Source organism: Somniosus microcephalus, chromosome 15 (assembly GCF_052327205.1).
Source record: "Somniosus microcephalus isolate GS21.2 chromosome 15, FLI_Smic_1.0, whole genome shotgun sequence".
NCBI lineage: Eukaryota > Metazoa > Chordata > Chondrichthyes > Squaliformes > Somniosidae > Somniosus > Somniosus microcephalus.
Genome location: NC_141001.1, coordinates 111,538,400 through 111,558,957, shown reverse-complemented (window position 1 = coordinate 111,558,957; position 20,558 = coordinate 111,538,400).

Genomic DNA, 20,558 nt, shown 5'->3' with positions numbered 1-20,558 from the left:
GGAATGCTTGCCTTTATTAGCGGTGGCATAGAATACAAGAGCAGGGGGGTTATGCTTCAACTGTACAAAATATTAGTTAGGCCTCAGCTAGAGTACCGCGTGCAGTTCTGGTCACCACATTACAGGAAAGATGTGATTGCACTAGAGAGGGTACAGAGGAGATTTACAAGGATGTTAACGGGAGTAGAGAATCTTAGCTATGAGGAAAGACTGGATAGGCTGGGTCTGTTTTCCTTGGAACAGAGTGTTAGATCCGTGATTTTTAAAATAGGATGTTTCCCAAGAACTACACGGAGGCTGTAACTTAACAATCAACAGATGTTTACTGGAGTAGGGTAGTCGCAAGACTGGCAGTACAGAGGCATGCTCAAGGCTTATATACAGGTGTGGTCACTGCCGGTACTACAGTATACAGGAGCTGTAAAAGTAGTTCTCTCTTAAAGGTACATACACTACAATTCCTCCCCTTTTAGATTAACAGTACCCATAACATTCAAATAACAATTAACACTTTAACATGCGCATTAAACAGAAATAGTCCATTTATAAATTCAGTCTTTGGGACGGCTTCCTGATCCTTTCTGGATAGCGCCTTTCCTGAGGTTCTTGTTCTTGGTGCAGAGGCGATTCTGGCCACCTTCCATCGGTTCCCACGGCTACTGTTTCTGAGGTAGATGCTACCGGTATGTCGGGTTCATTCCCAGGTACGCGAGACATGGGGTTGACTCGTTCCTGTGACGCTAAGATCTGGTCGACGTGGCATCTCACAATGTTCTCCCCGACACCCACTGTGTACATTAATGGCCCCTGCCGTGTGCATATCGTTCCGGGTTGCCATTTTTCTGTTCGGTAATCACGGGCCAAGACTGGTTGTCCTACATTGAAGCTTCTTGTCGGCTTCTCATTGATGTGCTGGAATTGTTTATCCTCAACATTTCTTCGCACATTTGGTCTGAGCAAATCCAGACGAGATCTCAACCTTCGGTTAAAGAACATCATGGCCAGGGTCTGGTTGGTGATTGTATGTGTCGCATTTCTGTAGGCTAACAGGAAATTGTCCACCTTATGCTGCAGTGGAATGTCGTCATCGCACATGGCCTTTACTGCTTTTTTAAAGGTTTGTACAAACCTCTCAGCCAATCCATTGGTGGCTGGATGATACGGAGCGGAGGTGTAATGCCTTACCCCATTCCTTTTCATAAATCTTCGAAACTCTTCGGACACAAACTGTGGTCCGTTATCAGAGCAAATCTGCTCTGGCAAGCCGTTCCTGGCAAAGATGGTCCGTAGGACTGCAATAGTTTTCTCCGTGGTGGTGCAGGACATTTGGATCACCTCAGGCCATTTCGAGTGTGCATCCACGGCTATTAAAAACATTGAGTCCATGAATGGACCAGCAAAATCAATATGCACCCATTGCCATGGAGAGGAGGGCCACTCCCAGGGGTGTAGAGGGGCATGTGGTGGTGCATTTTGGACCTTCTGGCATCCTGTGCAGCTCTTGGTTAGGTCCTCGATTTGTTGATCAATCCCCGGCCACCACACATAAGCCCTAGCAAGGCTTTTCATTTTCACCCCTCCCAGATGACCTTTGTGAAGCTCATTTAGCACTCTCTCCCTTAACTTGGGTGGAATTACCACTCGGGATCCACACATCACTGTCCCCTGGCATACTGACAGCTGTTCTCTTCTGGATGAGAATGCTGGCAACAGTGAGTCGCCATGTGTTGGCCATCCCCTCACCGTCAAATCATATACCCGAGACAGTGTCGGATCATTGCGGGTCTCCTTCTCTATATCCGCGTTAGTTACTGGCAATCGTTCAATTATTGACGAATAAAGTATCTCGATAGGGTCCACTGCTGGTGCTTCCTCCACAGTAGGCAGTGGCAAGCGTGATAGCCCATCAGCATTTCCATGCTGTTTCGTGCCTTTATATTCTATTTCATATTGGTTCGCCCTAGAAAAAGGGACCATCTTTGTAACCGTTGTGCAGTCATCACCGGAACGCCCTTCTTTGGATTAAAGATGGAGACAAGTGGTTGGTGGTCAGTCAGCAAGGTGAACTTCTGTCCATGCAGATAGTGGTTGAATTTTTTTACTCCCCATACTAGGCTGAGGGCCTCCCTGTCGATCTGGGCGTAGTTGCGCTCGGCTGAGGTTAGTGACCGAGACGCAAAGGCTACCGGCCTCTCCAACCCGTCTGGGAATTTGTGCGATAACACCGCTCCAATACCATAGGGTGATGCATCACATGCCAACCAGATTGGTAGTGCTGGGTTGAAATGGGCCAACACCTCTTTTGATGTGATCAAATCTTTGCACTTCTGGAAAGCTCATTTACATTCGTCATTCCACTTCCATAGTACCCCCGTTTGCAGTAGGGTATTCAGTGGGTGTACTACTGTAGACAAATTTGGTAAGAACTTATGGTAGTAGTTCACCAACCCGAGGAACGACCTCAGTTGTGACACATTTTCCGGTGCTGGAGCCTTGACTACTGCCTCAATCTTTTCAGGGGACTTATGTAACCCCTCTTCATTAATGATGTGGCCACAATACGAGATCTGCTTCTGCAAAAACTCGCACTTGTGGCGATTAGCTCGTAGCCCATATTTCTTTAATCTAGTGAGCACCTTCTCCAGGTTGGCGAGGTGATCACTGTCATTTTCGCCCGTGACCAGGATGTCGTCCAAATAACACTGGGTCCCTGGAATCCCTTGCAGGACTTGATCCATTGCCCTTTGCCAAATAGCCGGAGCCGGTGCTACCCCGAACACCAGTCGGTTGTACTGATAGAGACCTTTTTGAGTGTTGATCGTGAGGTATTGTTTCGAGGCTTCTTCTACCTCCATTTGCAAGTACGCCTGGGCCAGATCAATTTTGGTGAAGCGTTTACCTCCAGATAGCGAGGCGAAAATATCCTCAATCCGTGGAAGCAGATATTGTACCGTGTGAAGGACTGGGTTCACTGTCACCTTAAAATCCCCACAGATGCGGACCTTCTTTGGTTCTCCAGGCGTATTACTCAACGACCTCTTCATTACAGGGACGATGGGTGTAGCCCACTCGCTCCAGTCTACTTTGGACAATACTCCTGAACATTCCAACCCTTCCAGCTCTGCTTCAACGGCTGGTCGGATCGCATAAGGCACCGGTCTGGCCTTAAAAAACTTTGGACTTGCATTTTCCTCTATTTTAATCATTGCTGTTATGCCTTTTAGTGTTCCGAGTCCCTCCTGGAACACCTCTTGTGCATCAGTTAGCATTTTTGACAGTCGTCCAGGTGTGGCGTCGTCATCCTTTTTGGCCTCAACCTTCAGTGCCTGTATGGAATGCCAATCTAATTGTATCTTCCGGATCCATTCACGTCCTAGTAGTGGTGGCCCTCCATCTAGCAATACATATAGGTCCATTTTAGGTATTTCCTGGCCTTTGTATATCACTTTCACCCTTATTTTTCCTTTGGGGTAGACTTTTTGCCCCATGTACGTCTTCAAGACAATCTCTGTAGCTTCCAAGGGTATATGTGAAAATAGCCGCTTGTAGTCCCTTTGGTTTATGACTGTTAGGGCTGATCCAGATCCAATTCCATTTTCACTTGGACTTCGTCTATCTTGAGTGTGACCCAGATAGAGTGATCCTCCATTTTGGTTACCTTATGTAGTTTCAGACAACCCAGCTCTTTGCTTCCGGAGTCTGTATCACTTCCCTGTTCGTCTGAACTACTGTCCATCACCTTATGTACCTTTTTGTACTTCTCCTGTGGAGATTTCTTGTTGTTGGTTTTCTTCCCTGACCTGCAGACTCTTGCTATGTGTCCTGTTTTTCCATACTGTCTGCACACTTGGTCCTTGAACCAACAATCCTTCTGGTCGTGTGTTGTTCTGCCGCAGCGATAACACTTCCCTGCTCTATATCACATTTCATTGGTGCCGTATTCTTGCGGTCTCCGTTGTATCTCTGCAGCGCCCCGTGCGGCTGCTTCGTGTGATACTGCTATGCTGAAAGCCTTGTCCAGCGTAAGATCCTTTTCTGATAGAAGCCGTTTCTGGGTTCCTTCACTTTGAAGCCCACACACACACTTGTCCCTTAACGTATCTGATAGTCCCACTCCAAACTGGCAGTGTTTCGATAACTTGCGCAGTTCCGTTAAGTACTCAGCATTACTTTCGTCTTTATGCTGGTTCCTTTTGTGGAACTTAAATCTTTCTGCTATTAGCAGTGGTGTGGGGCTTAAGTGGTCCTGTAGGATTTCTACTATGCTTTCGAAATTCTTATCCACGGGCTTCTCTGGGGTTATCAGGTTTCGCAGTAAGCCATAAGTTTTTGCACCCATGGAATTTAACAAAACCAGTGCTTTCCTAGCATCTGGCACTTCATTTGCCCTGCAGTACACCTCAATGCGTTCCACATATGTCGCCCAATCTTCGACTTCATTGTCGAACGCCATGATACTGCCACTCTTCGCCATCCCTGGGTGTGATTTAACTGTCGAAAATGGCGTCTCCCGCGCTCTCCCTTCTTCTCCGCTGGCACAAAATGGCGTCTCCCGTGCTTTCCTTCCTTCCCGCGCTCGCCCTTCTTCTCCGCTGCGGCTTCTAAAAATGGCGTCTCCCGTGCTCTCCCTTCTTCTCCGCGGCTCAATGGTGTCTCCCGCGCTCTCCCTTCTTCGCCCCGCGGACACAGTTCAGCCCTTGAGCCCTGGCTGTGCTCTGCGCGTTCTCCTGTGCGCCTTTCCCGTTGCCGTCGCTCGGTCCTGAACCCGGCTGCTGCTTTACCCTCTCTCTCTCTCTGTTTGTTTTTCCTCGACGCCGCTCGGTTTTCAACCACCGGCCGCGCCCTGTGCGCTTCACCCTCTCTCTTACCCCGTCGACGCTGCTCGGCTTTTCTACGCAGTCGGTCGGCTCCAGCCGCCGCTGTCCGGGAAGGGTGTGCGCTGCACCTGTTACCAGTCTGTTGCTGGATCGTCGTGGCTGGGGAACCAAGCCCGGCTCTCAACAGCCTCTCCTGCGATGTTTACTTTCTGCCGGATGGCTGGGTGGATGCTCGTGGTCGACGCCCGTGCTTCTGGCCTCGACTTTCTTCCACCATCCTCCCGGAGCGAATCCTTGAAGGGAAATGCAGAGTTGCAGGCAGATTCGAATCGACCTCGTCGCCACTGTTAGATCCGTGATTCTTAAAATAGGATGTTTCCCAAGAACTACACGGAGGCTGTAAATTAACAATCAACAGGTGTTTACTGGAGTAGGGTAGTCTCAAGACTGGGAGTACAGAGGCATGCTCAAGGCTTATATACAGGTGTGGTCACTGCCGGTACTACAGTATACAGGAGCTGTAAAAGTAGTTCTCTCTTAAAGGTACATACACTACACAGAGGAGGCTGAGGGGAGACCTTACTGACGTGTATAAAACTATGAGGGGCCTAGATAAAGTGGATAGAAAGGACCTATTTTCCTTAACAGAGGGGTCAAAAACCAGGGGGCACAGATTTAAAGTCATTGGTGGAAGGTTTAGAGGGAATTTGAGGGGAAATGTCTTCACCCAGAGGGTTGTGGGGGTCTGGAACTCACTGCCTGAAAGGGTGGTAGAGGCAGGAACCCTAACCACATTTAAAAAGTACTTGGATGTGCACTTGGGATGCTGTAACCCGCAGGGCTACGGACCAAGAGCTGGGAAGTGGGATTAAGCTGGCTAGCTCTTTGTTGGCCGGCGCGGACACGATGGGCCGAAATGGCCTCCTTCTGTGCTGTAACTTTCTATGATTCTATGATTCTATTCTATGAAGATGTGTATTAAAGCTAGATGAGCCAGTGGTAGAATGTCACAGCTCACAGTCTATTTCAAACTACAACGAGGCTTTATTTTTTCATACAAAAGCAAAATACTGCAGATGCTGGAAATCTGAAATAAAAAGAGAATTTCTATTTTTTCATCCCAGGCCCATTAACCAGCATGACCAGGGACGTTAAGCAATTCATTACAGGAAACTCTTGTTTAAACGGCACCTAAATATCCGGAATTCTCTATTAACTGGCAAAATTCTCACTCCGAAAACAACACTTCAATAACCGGCAATGTTGCCGAGTCCGAGTCTCCCGCGGTGGCCGGGTTAGTCAGTGGGTGTAGTTCTCCAAACTGCCACTACTCGGCTTCTTGGCGCTGTCGGAAGTCGAAACACCTCAATACCCCTGTAACAGGAGTCTGACTCTCCCGCGCTGCCGGTAGTCTCTTCTGATCCGCCATTTTACAGGGGTACTGTGTGTCTCCCACGCTGCTGGTAGTCATTGCATTGCATTACCCTCAACTGGCAGTACTGCACTTAATCAAGCATCTTCCACCATCCATTTAACACAACATTCTGTAGATGAGTACCCAATTACTGTATACTGCACATTTCTTGATTTTTTTTATTTTTCTTTGTTAAAAATAGCCTCGGTAGATAACCCTCTCCATCATCCAGAATTTTTGATCAACCAGCAACACGCTGGTCCCGTCGGTGCCGGATACCAAAGAGTTTCCTGTATCTTGTCTCAGATGGCCAAAAATCTTAATTGTAGTGAAGATGCTTCGATTCATATGGACACAGCATGAGGTGTCTGCGAAAACTATACCCATTATTACTCCTTATCTGAGGAAGGATATAATTGCCTTAGAGGCGGCGGAACAAAGTTTCACTAGATTGATCCCTGGGATGAAAGGGTTGTCCTATGAGGAGAGATTGAGTAGATTGGACTTATACTCTCTGGAGTTTAGAAGAATGAGAGGTGATCTCATTAAACATATAGGACTAAAAATTGAGTAGCGCCCCAATTGGGGCGCTAACTTCGCCGGGGCACTAAAAGTAGCGCCCCGGAAAAATTAGCATCCCTGCACCGGAAATTGACTGGTTGTGTCTCAAGGGGGAAGCGGGGCACTACTGGAAACACCCCGCATCCCTCTTGGGGTGCTGTGAGTCAATATTGCGGCGTTATGTGCCGCAGCGCCACATGCTGCAGCATGTCGCGCCGCGGCATTGCAGGCCTTCCTCCCCTTCTTAAAGGGGAGGGGCCTTGTGCAGTGCGACCTGGGGCCCAGCTGGGCCCCTGGGGATCAGGAGTGCAGGCAAAAGAGCCCGGCTCTCAAGAGAAGTGCCGGGCTCTTGGAGCGCAGCCAGCACTCCGCGGGGGGGGGGGCGTTTCAGGAGGTCTGGGATGGGAGCGCAGGCAGGTGCTGGCAGGCAGCCAGCAACAAAAATGGCCGCCCCGCACTTCGCCTTCAAATTGCGCCTCCCCGGCCGCAGCTAGGCCCCCCTGACATTGTCGGACATAGCGTCCAGCGGTAAGTCAGGGGGCACTCCTGAAGATCGTGGCCAGGGCGTGAGCGGGGCGCTGCGCACGCCAATGACGTCATCGCCAGCAGCGCAACGCCGCAAGGTGCTACCAGTTAGCGCCACCACTAACCTCCTGCTGAATTTTGCGGGAGGCGTGGGCAGTGCCGCGCCCGGGCACTAGTTGCTTTGCTATTCAGTCCTAAGGGCATCACAGAGACCTGATGACCATTACACAGGCATTTTCCAGCAGGGTTCACTGGCTGCAGTGAACAGCAGAAACTCTGGCTGATTTCACCCCCTTCTTAGCCTAGAGGCACAGGCCAATTGTAGTGTCCCTACCGCTAGCCGAGCTCAGCACTGACGGGAATCAAATCCGGGACCTTTCATAGAAACATAGAAACATAGAAGATAGAGGCAGGAGTAGGCCATTCGGCCCCTCGAGCCTGCTCCGCAATTCAATGCGATCATGGCTGATCATCCAAATTCAGTACCCTGTCCCTGCTTTCTCCCGATATCCCTTGATCCCTTTAGCCTTAAGAAATATATCCAACTCCTTCTTGAATATATTTAATGAATTGGCCTCTACTGCCTTCTGTGGTAGAGAATTCCACAGGTTCACCACTCTCTGGGTGAAGAAATTCCTCCTCATTTCTGTCTTAAATGGCCTACCCCTTATCCTTAGACTGTGACCCCTGGTTCTGGACTCCCCGACCATCGGGAACATCCTTCCTGCTTCTAGTTTGTCCAGTCCTGTCAGAATTTTATACGTTTCAATGAGATCCCCTCTCATTCTTCTAAACTCCAGCGAGTACAAGCCCAATTGACCCAATCTCTCCTCATACGTCATTCCTGCCATCCCAGGTATCAGTCTGGTGAATCTTCGCTGAACTACTTCCATGGCAAGAACATCCTTCCTCAGATAAGGCGACCAAAACTGCACACAATACTCAAGATGTGGTCTCACCAAGGCCCTGTACAACTGCAGCAAGACATCCTTGTTCCTGTACTCAAACCCTCTCGCTACGAAGGCCAGCATACCATTTGCCTTCTTAACCACCTGCTGCACCTGCATGCTTACCTTCAGCGACTGGTGCACAAGGACACCCAGATCTCGTTGCACTTCCCCTTCTCCCAATCTATTGCCATTCAGATAATAATCTGCCTTCCTGTTTTTGACACCAAAAGTGGATAGCCTCGCATTTATCCATGTTATATTGCATCTGCCATGCTCTGCCCAATCACCCAACATGTCCAAATCATCCTGGAGTTTCTCGGCATCCTCCTCATAGCACACACGCCCACCCAGCTTTGTGTCGTCTGCAAACTTGGAGATATTACATCTAGTTCCCTTGTCTAGATCATTTATATATATTGTGAATAGCTGGGGTCCAAGGACCGATCCCTGCGGTACCCCACTAGTCACTGCCTGCCACTCGGAAAAAGACTCGTTTATTCCAACTCTTTGCTTTCTGTCTGCCAACCAGTTCTCTATCCAAGTCAATACCTTGCCCCCAATCCCATGTGCCTTAACTTTACACGCTAATCTCTTATGCAGGACCTTATCGAAAGCCTTTTGAAAGTCCAAATACACCACATCCACTGGTACTCCGTTATCTATTTTACCAGTTACATCCTCAAAAAATTCCAGTAGATTAGTGAAGCACTGATGCACTATCAATTGCTACAAAAGACTGGAGATTGAGTAAGTAATAAACAGGCTTTTATTACCAAAGAACAGAGCATGCCTCTTGGGGTTGCCTGGTATCCAAAAGGGCCGGAGGCTTCTGAGCAGCGACCTTTATACCCAGCCATGAGGGTGGAGCCAGGGGCGGAGTCAGCTGAGGCATGCACAGACAAGTACAACAATACTAACAACAGTGGTTTACCACATTCACCCCTTGTTTAGAATTGAGTCCGGCGGGGTGAAGTGCACTAAAAATTCGTGTACTGAAGTCTATCAGGAGGCCTTGTAAGCCGTCCTGAGTGTCGCAGCAGCGGCGGTGATGGTGCAGCATCCAACGTTGAACCCGGTGTCTCGTTCAGAGGAGGAGTAGCAGGTGGCGGACCCTGGGGCTGCTGCATGCCGTCTACAGGGGTCAGAGCATGGGTAATGGGAGGTAGCGATGGTGGTCTCTCAGAGGCACCCGAAGGTGCGAGGTCTCGTGCGGGGACTGTGTCCTGGGGGTAGGCAGGAGTAGCGGTGGGTGGCGAAGAGGGTGTTTCAGGAGCACCTGCAGGTGCGAGGTCTCGAATGGAGACTGTGTCCTCCCGCCCGTCCGGGTACACCACGTAAGCATACTGCGGGTTAGCGTGGAGGAGGCTCACCCTCTCGACCAGGGGGTCCGCCTTATGGGTCCTCACGTGCTTCCGCAGTAGGACGGGACCTGGAGAAGTCAGCCATGTTGGTAGCGAAATCCCCGACGTGGACTTCCTGGGGAAGGAGAACATTCTCTCGTGAGGAGTGGCATTGGTGGGTGTACAGAGCAGCGACCGAATGGAATGGAGCGCCGCAGGGAGGACCTCCTGCCAGCGGGAGGTCGGAAGGCCCTTAGATTTTAAGTTTAAAAGGACTGCCTTCCAGACTGTCGCATTCTCCCTTTCCACCTGGCCGTTACCCCGGGGGTTGTAGCTGGTGGTCCTGCTTGTAGCAATGCCTCTCGCGAGCAGGTACTGCCGAAGTTCGTCGCTCATAAAAGATGAGCCCCTGTCGCTATGGATATAGCTAGGGAAACCGAACAAGGCGAAGAGGTCATTCAGACATTTAATGACCGTGGTACTGGTCATGTCCGAGCAAGGGATGGCAAACGGGAAACGGGAGTACTCATCAATTATATTGAGGAAGTACACATTGCGGTCAGAGGAGGGGAGGGGCCCTTTAAAATCGATGCTCAGCCGCTCGAAGGGGCGCGTGGCTTTGATCAGGCTCGCTCTATCTGGCCTATAAAAATGCGGCTTGCACTCGGCACAGATCTGGCAGTTCCTGGTCATGGTCCTGACCTCCTCGATGGAGTAGGGCAGGTTACGGGATTTGATAAAATGGAAGAACCTGGTGACCCCCGGGTGGCAGAGGTCATTGTGGAGGGTCTGTAGCCTATCAACCTGCGCGTTGGCGCACGTACCACGTGATAGGGCATCTGGGGGCTCATTGAGTTTCCCGGGCCGGTACAAGATATCGTAATTGTAGGTGGAGAGTTCGATTCTCCACCTTAAGATCTTGTCATTCTTGATTTTGCCCCGCTGCTTATTATGAAACATAAAAGCCACTGAACGCTGGTCAGTGAGCAGGGTAAATCGTTTTCCGGCCAGGTAATGCCGCCAATGTCGCACGGCTTCCACAATGGCCTGGGCCTCCTTTTCGACAGAGGAGTGTCGAATCTCGGGGCCCTGGAGGGTCCTTGAGAAAAAGGCCACGGGTCTCCCCGCCTGGTTAAGGGTTGCAGCTAGGGCAAAGTCGGATGCGTCGCTCTCCACTTGAAAAGGAAGGGACTCATCCACAGCGTGCATTGTGGCCTTCGCAATGTCTCCTTTTATGAGAGTGAAGGCTGCACAGGCCTCTGCTGTCAGGGGGAAGGAGGTGGACTTGATGAGGGGTCGGGCTTTATCCGCATAGTTGGGCACCCACTGCGCATAGTAAGAGAAAAACCCCAGGCATCTCTTCAGTGCTTTCTGGCAGTGGGGGAGGGGGAGCTCCATAAGGGGGCGCATTCTATCGGGGTCTGGGCCGATGACTCTGTTCTCCACTACGCAGCCAAGAATAGCAAGGCGCGTAGTACGAAACATACATTTGTCTTTGTTGTATGTGAGATTCAGCCGCTGGGCCGTCCGGAGGAATTTCTCTAGATTAACGTCGTGGTCCTGCTGGTCGTGGCCGCAGATGGTGACGTTGTCTAGATATGGGAAAGTGGCCTGGAGCGCGTTCTGGTCAACCATCCGGTCCATCTCCCGTTGGAAGACAGAAACTCCGTTGGTGACGCCGAAGGGAACTCTGAGAAAGTGATAGAGCCGACCGTCAGCTTCAAAAGCTGTGTACTGGCGGTCCTCAGCCCTGATGGGGAGCTGGTGGTATGCCGACTTCAGATCAATCGTCGAGAACACCCGGTATTGTGCTATCTGATTGACCATGTCAGATATGCGGGGGAGTGGATATGCATCCAGCTGGGTGTAGCGGTTGATCGTCTGGCTGTAGTCAATAACTAGGCGCTGTTTGCCGCCAGCCTTCACCACCACCACTTGTGCTCGCCATGGGCTATTGCTGCTCTCGATAATCCCTTCCTTCAGGAGTCTCGCTACCTCGGATTTAATGAAACCCCTATCCCCGGCACTGTAACGCCTACTTTTGGTAGCGATGGGCTTACAGTCGCGGGTGAGGTTAGCGAACAAGGAGGGGGGGGAGACTTTAAGGGTGGAGAGGCTGCAAATGGCGCGCGGCGGGCGATTTAAAAACTGCTGGCTGCAGACTGTGAGAGGGGGGAGGGGTCCACCATACGCTAAAGTGACACTCTTAAGGTGGCACTGAAAATCCAACCCCAGTAGGACGGCAGCGCAGAGATGGGGCAGGACCAGAAGTTTAAAATTTTTGTATTCAGTACCCCGCACTGAAAGAGTCACCATACAGTAGCCACCGACGTCCGCTGACTGGGCTTTGGAAGCCATAGAGATGCGATGACGCGTCGGCAGGACCGGGAGAGAGTAACTGCGCACCGTGTCGGGGTGTATAAAACTCTCCGTGCTCCCGCTGTCAAAAAGGCAGGTAGTGGCGCAGCCGTTTACCGTAATGTCCATCATGGACCTGGACAGTTGATGCGGGAGAGATTGATCCAGCGTCACGGAAGCCAGCGTATGTTCAAGCGTGTCGATGCGGTCGTCCGATGAGGCGGTGGTGGAGTCCGGGTCCCCCGTAACCAAAGTCGGAGGCGTCCAAGATGGCGGACAAAATGGCGGCGCCCACGGTCCCCACGCGGCTGGGGGAGCCCAAGATGGCGGACAAGATGGCTGCGCCCACGGTTCGCACGCAGCGCTGCTGGCGTTAGCGGTCTTCCCTTTGCAGGCGCTAACGTAGTGACCTTTCTTCCCGCAGCCGGAGCAGGTAGCATTCTTCGCGGGGCAGCGTGCTCTAGGGTGTTTAGCTTGGCCACAAAAATAGCATTTTTGTGCCTTGGACATCGCTGCAGCAGTTGGGGGTGGCGGTCCCATGGCCCAAGATTGCGGCGTCCACGGCGCGGGGCGATGAGGGGAGAAAGCGTCCATATTTCTGTGGGCCGCGTCGAGCGAGAGCGCGAGGGACACTGCCTTTGTCAGGTCTATTTCACCCTTCTCCAGCAGCCTCTGCCGGGAGTAGTCGGACCTTAGACCCGCAACGAAAGCGTCTCGTATCAGTCCCTCCGCATGTGCCGCGGCCGATACTTCCTTGCAGTCGCAGCCGCGTCCGAGTACCCGCAGTGCCCGTAGGAAGGCTTCCACCGATTCCCCGGGCTGCTGTCTGCGAGATCTTAAAAGGTGCCTGGCATAGACCGTGTTAACCGGGCGTGCATACTGCCCTTTCAGTAGGTCGATAGCCGCCGCGTAGGTCGTCGCATCTTGGATTAAAGTATAGACTTGGTGGCTCACCTTCGAGGCCAGGATTTTCAGTTTATTTTCATCAAGAGTCACGGTCGAGGCTTCCAGATACGCCTCAAAGCAACGCAGCCATTGTGCGAATTTAGTCGACGAACCCGCTTCTTGGGGGTCTAGGTCCAGGCATGTTGGTCTGAGGGCTCGCAGCAGCGCCTGCTGCTCAGCGTTTTGCGCCATCGGTTAATCAGCATCCGCAGCCAACATTTAACTTTGGTAATAAAATTGATGCACTATCAATTGCTACAAAAGACTGGAGATTGAGTAAGTAATAAACAGGCTTTTATTACCAAAGAACAGAGCATGCCTCTTGGGGTTGCCTGGTATCCAAAAGGGCCGGAGGCTTCTGAGCAGCGACCTTTATACCCAGCCATGAGGGTGGAGCCAGGGGCGGAGTCAGCTGAGGCATGCACAGACAAGTACAACAATACTAACAACAGTGGTTTACCACAAGCACGATTTACCTTTTGTAAATCCATGTTGACTTTGTCCAATCCTGTCGCTGTTTTCCAAGTGCTCTGCTATTACATCTTTTATAATGGACTCTAGCATTTTCCCCACTACCGATGACAGGCTTACCAGTCTGTAATTCCCCGTTTTCTCTCTACCACCTTTTTTGAATAGTGGGGTAACATTAGCTACCCTCCAATCCATGGGTACTGTTCCAGATTCCATCGAATGTTGGAAGATGATCAGCAATGCACCTACTATTTCTAGGGCCACTTCCTTAAGTACCCTAGGATGTAGATTATCAGGCCCTGGGGATTTATCGGCCTTCAATCCCATCAATTTCCCTAACACCATTTCCCTACAAATACTGATTTCTTTCAGTTCCTCCCTTTCATCAGACCCTATGTTCCCCGACATCTCTGGGAGGTTATCTGTGTCCTCCTTCGTGAAGACAGAACCAAAATATGTATTTAATTGGTCTGCCATTACTTTGTTCCCCATTATAAATTCCCCTGATTCTGACTGCAAGGGACCTATGCTTGACTTCACCAATCTTTTTCTCTTCACATCGAGGGTTGTGAATCTTTGGAAGCCAAAGGGCTGTGGACGCTGAATCGTTGAGTATATTCAAGATTGTGATAGATAGATTTTTGGACTCTAGGGGAATCAAGGGATATGGGGATCGGGTGGGAAAGTGGAGTTGAGATCGAAGATCAGCCATGATCTTATTGAATGGCGGAGCAGGCAGGCTCGAGGGGCCATATGGCCTACTCCTCCTAATTCTTAAGTTCTTATACCCTTGTGAGAGAGTGTAGTTGGGTTGGTTGATTGGCATGCAGGCAGATCACAGTAAGGTGTCAGAGCACCTCCTCTGCTTCCCCTGACCAGAACTGATAGAAAAGAAGCGATGCCGGTTCTGAGCAAATGACTATGATGCAGTCCTTGCTCCAGACATAGAAGCTAAAGGGCAGAAAGGCAGTTATTGTAGTTAGACTTTGTCTAGAAAGAAAAGTAATACGAAAAACAATTATGTCATTTTATTAATTTTTCTCAGATTTTTGAAGGAAGTAGTGAGATTAAGTTATGTAAGTGGCCATTGATTTCACTGTGAAGTACCCTGGAACATTTTTTCAATGTTAAAGATGCTATATAAATATAAGTTGTTCCTTTTGCTGTCACTCTACGTTCACGTGAAGTCTGCAAACTAATTCAGCTTGTACTACCAAGAGCTTCTCAGTCCATCATCAAAAAGATTTGAGAAGGGCACATGAGCGTATTTGCAAAAGACACAGTTATTCAGATCAGATCACAAAAAGGGTCATATTACTACACCTCAATTTTTCTATCATATGATTAAATATTGGACGGTACGGGCACATTCCTGAACATAAGATGCTCAGATCATTTATGGGTGTAAACAACACCGTGTACCTAAGAGAATCTCTAAGGCAGACGTTAAACTTGCAACAGTTCTGGTATCACTGTAAACTATTTCAGATATTGTAAATGCCAGAATAAGCTGATGACAGACCCCCAGCCAAATCAGACCATATAGAAACCTAAATCTCTCCCTTCCATACACTGCGTGGAGTCACTCTAGTCCTTCAAAATGGAACTTGACAATTTTCTGAAAGAGGGCATTTTCATTTAAAGAGGGTTAGTTAAGTTATGGGCACCGGCTGTCTTCAGGAGCCTTGCTTGACTCCATCCGAGTGGGGGAGGAATTTCTGATTTTCTTCTGAATTGTCCTCAGGTTTTCTCTATCATGGTTAAGGGATGGTGAACAATGTGTGGGGATTCACCATTAGCTAGATTGGGTGGACTTGATTGTCCTGATGCTCTTTCCTCGCCCTTTTTGTATGTTTGTATGTCTTGTCTCCCCATAGTACATGCTGCACCTATCCAATTCTGATCACCATTTGCTGTTGCCAGTGCTCATTTTAAATTTGGAGAGAAAAATTTAATTGTCTACACTTGTGTCCATGTTGTGTTTAGGAACATAGGAACAGGAGTCGGCCATTCAGCTCCTCAAGCCTGTTCTGCCATTCAATGAGATCATGGCTGATCTGTGACCTAATTCCATATACCCGCCTTTGGCTCATAACCTTTGTTTAACAAAAATCTAGCAATCTCAGATGTGAAATTAACTATCGATCTAGCATCAATTGTCGTTTGCGGAAGAGAGTTCCAAACTTCTACCACCCTTTGGCCTAGAAATTCGGTTGGCTTTGCGCCCAGTTTTCGCCCAAAGAGGGCTTTTGCGCCAATAGAGGAGTTCGCGCTGATATTCAGTGCTGCGGTAATGGCGGCGGTAGCCGGTAGCGCTGCGCCGGCACTGATGACGTCATCGGTGTGCGCAGTGCCCCGGTTCCGCCCCGATGCCGGCCCGAATCCCATATTCAGTTGCCGCTGCCTCCTCCGTGGCGGCCGCTACTTACATCTGGAGACCAGGGCCTTACTGCAGCCTTAGTGGGGCGCATAAAGGTGGAGGTGCGGCCGGCCGCTTTTTCGGTGGCCGCCTGCCCGCACCTCCTTCCCCGGCCTCCTCCACCACCCCCCCCGCGGCATTGCCGGCTGCTTTCCGTGAGCCCGGCACTTCTCCGTGGTGCCGGGCTCATTTGCCGGCACAATCCAGCGGCGATCTCCCCGTTGCAGGCACCTCCACCTTAAGAGAAGGAGGAGGCCTGCAGTACCGCAGCCTGCCGCACCGCATCAGGTGGCGCAGCGGCGCCTACAGCGCTGAAATTCAGTTTCAGCGCCCCAAGCAGGGGCGGCCACACCCTGGAATAGCGCCTGGTTCCAACTTGGGGCGCAAAAACTGAATTTCTGATGGTCGCAAATGGCTCCCCGCCCAGCGCTAACTTTTGGGCGCAAACCAGCTGGCGGGCCCAAACTGAATTTCTAGGCCTTTGTGTGTAGAAGAGTTTCCTAATTTCACTCCTGAAAGGTCTGGCTCTAATATTTAGAAAATATCCACGTATTTACACTGTATAGTTGCCAGGCAGGGAGCAAAAAATAAAATGGGACAGTGCTCTTCAATCCATCAGCATGTATTTGATGTATTTGGACCAGATTATATACATTAGTATAACTGTGACATTGACTAAAGTCAGGGTTTGAATTTAAGGCTTTTAAAAAAATGTTTTGCTGTTCTTCATTTTTAATGGTTGGCACCACTGGGGAGGCTCCCAATCCCAATGCTTCAGTGTTCTACTGTACTCACTATTCACTTTTCATTTTGATGTCCTGATTTCTTGCATGGCTCTGATTCAGTTTTGCATTGCTAGTTAGAATTAATAGAGCCAGCCACAATTATTTGCTAGAATATATGTTTGTGGGACTAAAAGCAAAAAATAAGTTGAGGCCTACTAAAATGGAATCCACATCCTCACATTAAAGTAAAATTGTGCATTCTCCATTAGTTTTCAGTAAATTTTAAACTACAAATATTGAGGCATTTAATTTTTTAGTTTTGAAGTTGTTCTTGTTCTTTACTCAACCCTTTCAGTCCCTGTAATACTTAAAAAGGGAGACAAGAAGTGCATTCATTAAGAATAAAACTATCAAAAGATTCTGATTTACCTGCATTGAAATTCTATGAAGTTATTTTTTTGTCTCTTTGATGTTTTCTTTCAAAGTTTGCAACAATCCGCTGATAAACTCTCCCACAGTGAAGCATTGGCAAAAACTGAAGCCTGGGATCTCTAGCAACAGTTGCTAGACACAAAAACCATGTGATCAAAGCATTTGTAACCAGGCGTAACTCTGAGGGCAATAATTAATCGTGAAAGCCAGCAAAGAAAAAACAATTTCCCCACCTACCTAATAAATCTACCTAATTAATGTTCATGGGATCGTATTCCCGTGTTTTCAGGAAAATTTTATAATTTGAAAAGTTTTTGTGTGCTATGTCTCTCATTACTTTAAAGTGAAACCCTCTGCTACCCAAAGACTATTAAGCTTCCAAAAATATAAACTCAGATTTTACCTCCCACAGGTGTCCTCTGGGCCAGTGGCCGAGGTGGTCAGGAAACTGTCCAGCCCTCCGCAGCATCAGGCCCGGGAGATTTTAACTCCTTGGCCTCATCTGCATGGGCCCAGTCAGTGTCTCACCAGAATCCAGCGGGAATACGAGCTGGCCGGTGGGCAACCAAGGACCCGAAGGACCAGTTCCCGGCTGTGAGGTAAGTTCTTAGATGGGGTGGGATGAGGGGGGAGGTTCGAGAGGGCATCTTGTTCAGGAGAAGGGGAGGGAAGCCCATGGTTTCCTTATAGGGTGCAGAGGAGTACCACTGCTGCTCTTGGCCCTACAACGAAACAAAACAACTAAAAATTACTTAATTTTCTAAGCTTCTTTTTCTTGCCGCCAAGGTTTTACTGGCAGTTTAGGCACTGCACGATTTTGCGTTAAAATTGTGTAGCTCCATACCCTGCCTGCAGCAGGCACCTCGGCAAGTGGGAGAGTGTCGGGAACGCAGCGGTTTGTACTCTACTGCTATTTTAACCACTTGCCTTCCCCATTCTCATCGGGTGGCCAGGGGTAAAATCGGGGCAACACAGTAGAAAATATTGCTGGCTATATTATTAGGCAGATGCCTAACTGATTCATATGACACTGCTCTGTTTTATGAGTTGGTCACCCAATTTAAAATGGGCAAGTACATACCTAAATAACAGCTTACATTTATACAGTGTTCACAAGATAATTATGGGTGAAGAAAGCTATTTGTCCCATGTTAGTTCATTCAGAAATACGCTACACTCCCCCAATTGTGGCATTCAGGTTTTTGCCTCCACTTCTCTATCTGCGTTGACCACTCTTTGCAGAAGGTGGGCACCGAGCAGAAGAGCAATACGAGAGAGGAGAAAAAAAACAGGAGTTGGGGAGTCAAAAAGAAGGGCATTAAGGAGGCTTTTGAAAGCAGGAGTTGGTTGAGATGCAGCATTGAATCTCGGCCTGGAGAGACCTGTACATCAAATCTGCTGGAAAGAACAATGGAGAGGCCCAGGGAAAGAGCTCAGAGTGCAGCCCCCATAATCTCTTCTAAATCGATGCAAGGAAGGTCAAATCAAAATGAACCTGCAAAGTGCTGCTCAGTACCCAAAACTCCTTCACACAGCATTGAATCTCTCCAGAAGTCTCTCTCTCTCTCTCAAAATGCATGGTGCAAAAATGTCGCCGACAAAAAAAGGCAGGAAGCGGTCGTCTTTAAATAGCGCTTCCCCAATCCCTTCCCGACTGCAAAACGCTCCCCTCAACATGTCGTTGCTAGCGGCAGGCGGTAAGGCAGGGGGCGCCACTCAATATCCGGTCCGGGGTGTTGCACGTTCGACTGACGTCACGATCTGTGGGTGCAGGAGATCATGGCGGTAGTGTTTAGCGCCACTGCAAAATGGTCAATTTCGTGAGCGGCGCATACATTGCCGCGCCCAGGCGCTAGTTGCTTTGCGCCCCATTAGCGCCCTCTTAGGGCGCTAACAGGAGGCGCAAAGCAACTGAATTTTTCTCCCTTTGTTTCTGTCTGTCAACCAATTTTCTATTCATGCTACTGTAGGAATGGAGGTTCCTATCAAAAAGACTGAGTTCGACTCGGGCAATTAAATTAATGAACTTTAATGAAAGGAAACGAGTTTAAACTGGAAACTGCTAGAACACATCAATAACAGGTCTACTCTCCTTGAGGGCTCCACGAGGACTGATCCTCTGGTCAGAAGACTGACGTCATGACGTCATCACGTTCTTCCCGCCATTGGGGCATCACGTGACTAACGGCATGACGTCATCACGTTGAAACCGCGCTGTAAAGGTAACTAGACATTGTACAGTCAAACAGTGTAATTAAAGGTACAGGCACAGACAGTAACTACATTGCTGTTAAAGGAATTATGTACAACCGCTCTGAGTCCTTTGGTGGCTCCGCCACATGCGCCCCCCCAGAATTGTCTTTAACAGAAAAGGTGAGGCGAGGAGGAGGCCTGACAAGTCTGTCCGATCGACTTCGATACCCTGGCAGAGGAAGTTGACGACCGGTGGTCAAGTTGGCAGTCGGTTGTGGCTGAGCAGGCGCGTCGAGCGCGGCCGGGTTGGCAGGCGGCTTTGGTTGATCCGGTGCGGCGGCTGTGGGCGGTCGGCCACATTTGGGTGGTTGAGCGACTACGACAGGGTGGTCCAGGTCCAGGTGAGCCGGCTTCAAGCGGCCCACTGAGATGTGATCCGGCTTCCCTCCGACGTCGACCGAAAAGGATTTGTCTCCTGGTTCGATGACGCGGAAAGGACCAGTGTAAGGGGGCTTGAGCGGATCCCGGTGAACGTCGTGGCGGATGAAGACATACTCCGCATTCTTCAGTCCCGGCGGCACGTAGGAGTTCTGCAAACCGTGATTGGATGTAGGTATCGAAGCGAAGCATCTGGCCGCTTCCTGGTGGCGAACGAGTTGCTGGGAGGCAGACCATGGCTCTGTGGGAGAAGGGAGGAAATCCCCTGGTACACGGAGCGGCTGGCCATAGACGAGTTCAGCCGAAGACAATTGTAGGTCATCTTTGGGCGCCCTACGAAGACCCAAAAGGACCCATGGGAGTCTGTCCACCCATCCTGCACCTTGAAGACTGGCCCGAAGAGAGGCTTTAAGCGACCTGTGGAATCGCTCGCAAAGGCCACTTGCCTGTGGATGATAGGCGGTGGTGCGATGAAGTTTGGTGCCGAGCCCGAGCCACAGCGTTCCAAAGCTCCGAGGAAAATTGCGGCCCGCGGTCAGAAGAGATGTCCGCCAGTACCCCGAAACGGGCAACCCAACAGGCGATGAAAGCTCTAGCGATGTCTGCCGAAGTGGTGGAAACCAAAGGAATTGCCTCTGGCCACCTAGTGGTGCGGTCCACTATGGTGAGGAGATGAGTATAACCCTGAGAAGGCGGAAGCAGCCCCACGAGGTCCACATGCACGTGGTCGAAACGACGCTCCGGAACAGTGAACGCAGCCACAGGAGCCTTGACATGACGCTGGACTTTGGCCTTCTGGCATACGACGCAGGTATTAGCCCAGTCACGGACAGCGATGTGCATACCTTTCCAGACGAACTTAGCCGTCATAAGCCGTTGTGAAGCCTTCATCCCCGGGTGCGACAACCTGTGTATGGCATCAAAAACCTTCCGGCGCCATGCGACTGGCACGATAGGTCGAGGAAATCCC